Source organism: Geospiza fortis, unplaced genomic scaffold (genome assembly GCF_000277835.1).
Source record: "Geospiza fortis unplaced genomic scaffold, GeoFor_1.0 scaffold97, whole genome shotgun sequence".
Classification (NCBI taxonomy): Eukaryota; Metazoa; Chordata; class Aves; order Passeriformes; family Thraupidae; genus Geospiza; species Geospiza fortis.
The window spans coordinates 3,408,705-3,412,195 of NW_005054343.1; positions in this window are offsets into that span (position 1 = coordinate 3,408,705).

Here is a 3,491-nt window from a genome sequence, read left to right on the forward strand (position 1 = left end):
GCTGAGTTTGAATTGCTCAAGGGAATGTTGGGAAGCCGGCAAGGTAGAGGAGGAGGGATGCTCCCAACAGCATGGCCGCGGGCTCTCCCACAGGAATCTGCTTGCTTGCGGCCCTGGGCTACTGAACCTGGTGAAAACAATAGAGGTGACCACAAAGCAGAGCCTCAGGGAACTTGGGCTCTGAAGAGGACCTGGTTAAACCTCACCACACATCACTTCACCAGGGCTTGAAAAATCCTGTTGGAGAAAGGTTGTTTTCCATGAGAGGCCGTCCCTCACTGTGCTGGCCAAGCTGGAAGTGCTGGGGCGTGCAAAGGAGTGAAATCAGGGATATGGTGCTTTGCAGGGACAGACAGAATCTAGAATCTGTACCCATGTCTCTATTTCACAGAGGGTAGGTATGGCCATTCCCAAATTGCAGCATGAATTTCCACAACCCCTTGAGGGCTGGGTTGGATGTCCGTCCATCCATCCATCCATCCATCCATCCATCCATCCATCCATCCATCCATCCATCCATCCATCCATCCATCCATCCCTTCCAGATCTCCTCACACATGGTCTCGGGATGTCCTTCCTGTGGGACACCTCAGGATGGGTTTGTAGATAGCCGTGGTGCTCTTTGTCACACCAGTCAGGGCTTTCTGTGGGTTTTCTCACTACAGGCCCCATGTGGTGGGGCTGAACCAACAGCACCATTTGCTGTCTCTGGCTGCTCCCCAGCTTTCCCCCAGAAGGCTGGTGTGCAGTCAGGGTGACTGGTGGCTCTTCCCTTGAAGACAGTGCCTGGCCTTGTTCATCTGCCCATTGCCCAACCCCGAGGGTGCCTCCCAACCGCTCCGTGCTGTTGGGAAACGCCAGTGATAGCCCCATTACCTTTTGACCTACTTGAGCTCTTCCGTACCCGTTCTGCTAATTACAGCTCACCTTTCACAGGGGAAGCAGGGCTGGTTCAACCACAGCCACCTCCCACACCTTTCCTGGGGCTGCTCAAGCAGGTCCCTGGGAGGGAGGACACACAGACCACATCTTCCTAGTGCTCCCCTTGCCCTAGGCTGTTCCTCCAGCTCCTGGAGCCTCCCATGACTAACAGGTTTTGAGATAATTGTTCCACTCCCTAATCTGATCTGCAGAAGATTCATGACATTGTTTTCAAAGTACCATAAGCCATTTCCAGGGTCTCTAAGCCCATGAGGGTTGTGATTCATCCGCATGCTGCTGCCACAGGTACTTAATCTTCTCCAAAACAGCAAGTCCTTCTTCCAGGGCTATTATCTCCTCAGGAAACGCCACCCAGGCAAGCGTCTAACAGGCCACTTCTGCCTGTTCAGTGCTGATGGATATTTGTGCCAGCTCTTGCTTCCTCACAAATGCCATGAGGTACAGTCCTTCCCTGGGAGCAGCTGTCTCAGGAGAGGGGACCATGGGACTGAAGCCTCCCCCTTCAATGTCACTTGAGGGCTGGGTACCCACCACGGACTGTCAAACCCACAGGAAAGGGGATGCTGCACTTGGAGTACAGGGAGCTCCCTGTCTCCCACATAATGTCCTCAAAGTGCCCTTGAATGGACAGGGGTTCATCCTTCACGGTGAGGGTGTGAGACACTGGAGCCCATTGGCATCTGAGGCTGGAGACAGTTCAGGGGTGACAAAGGCTGTTGCACCACCTGGAATTTAACTCTCATTTTGCCCCAAAGCATCTTGCAAAGAACAGTGATTAATTACTCCTGGCACCAAATATTTGTGTCCTACTACTGAACTTTGTGCAGTTGTCTTGGTTCTGGTTGAACTTTGCCACTGTAGTGGGAACTCTGTTATTGTGGCATTCTTCTCTGGGCAACACAGATCCATGGGTGGCTGTGATTCAGCTAAGCCAGGTTCACCTCCAGGAAGCCTTTCCTGCACCCAACATCCCTGTGATCCTTTCCCAGATCTAAGGCAGGGGAAACTGAGTCTAAAAAAGCCCAGCCTGGAGGCACTTCTCATGGCACAGCCAACCTCAGCCACAGCCTCTATGGAGCCACCTTAGCTCTTTGTTCTGGGACCTTCTTCCTGTTCTTCCCCAGCATTTTCCATTCCTCGTTTCCAGCTTAATTGACAAAGGACTTTTTTGATCTTTCCTTATATTTTGAAGCTGTAAATCACAGGTGACCATTGGTGCTCATTGTCTGCTACATTTGGTGCCATGTTGTTGGAATCAGCCTGAGACCCAGGCTTTGATCCTCCATCTGTAGGGGGTTTCCACACACCTCAGCTGGATGGTGGGCACAGCTCAAAGCTTTCCCCAGCAGCTGGGCAGGACCTCCTTGCTCCTGGTGTGCTGTGGCTGGAGCAGCTCCTTTGCAGAATACCAGGGCTGGTCCCCAGGAGAGCCTTGCTGGCAGCGTGGAGCATCCAGCCAAGCACTGCCCTTGGGTCTGGCTCGTTCCAGACCCCCTTGTCTTTGGAACATTCCTGCCTCTGACTTGTTTTTTCAGGTTGCACATGATCCCCAGGTATTTACAAAACACAGCTCCATTTCCAGATGCATTCATGGCTTTGGGTGGTTTCACCTTCTGCCCTGGCCAGGACCTTGTGTCACTGTGCCTGCACAGCCTTTGCCAGCCAGGCTTTCTGCACCACAATTCCCCAAACCAGAGCTGATTTTGGGCTACAGGGACCTCACTCCTTCAGTGTGGTTGTGAAACAGTGATTCCATCTCCACTAATACTTAGTGTTCTCCTGGGTCATGTGTGGTACCCTTGCCAGGCTTCCTTTGCCAGCACAACATCAACCTCCCATCTCCCATCTCTGCCCATCACAGAGTCTGTATCTCAGCACTGGAGTGATGGGGACAGGGGAAATGTGTCTCCCCCTTGGTCACAGGACAGATGCCAGGGGAAGATGACTGGGCCAGGTGACATTCTGCTCCCTCTGCTCCTAGGGAAGGTGGCAGTAGGTCACAGCAGCTGTGACCTGGTTCCCATTCCACGCCTCCATCCTGCTGGGGAAGGTGGTTGCAGAATGGAGCATGTTGTCAGCCTGAAGTTGCTTAAGAGGGTTGAGGCCAGGAAGTGGAGTAGGTGTCCTCCAGCTGAGGCAGGAGGAGGAATTTTTGTGGGGGTGGGGTAGATGATCATAATGCTTCTGGAAGGTGGCCAGGGTGCACCAGTATTTGCAAGAAGTGTTCAAGATGGCTCTGACCTGGGAAGAGAAAGGTTGTGCTGTCACTGATGGGAATTGTGCTTCCCACACAAGCTGGTGGGACTTTGTGGCAACCACGAGGCCAGGACCACGGGCAATCCCCCACCCTGAGCTTGGGGGTGGCACTGGGGACATGCCCATGGAGCACAAAGCTGTAGCCGACCTCAGAGTGTGGCAGCAAACAGGACCCTGTGCTGGGACAATCCCATGGAAAAGTTGGAATGGAGAAGGCAGGGAACATCTATCAGAGTGAGGGTGGAAGCTACAGAAGAGCAAAAATGCAACATAAAGGGGAGCCAGGCTCATTC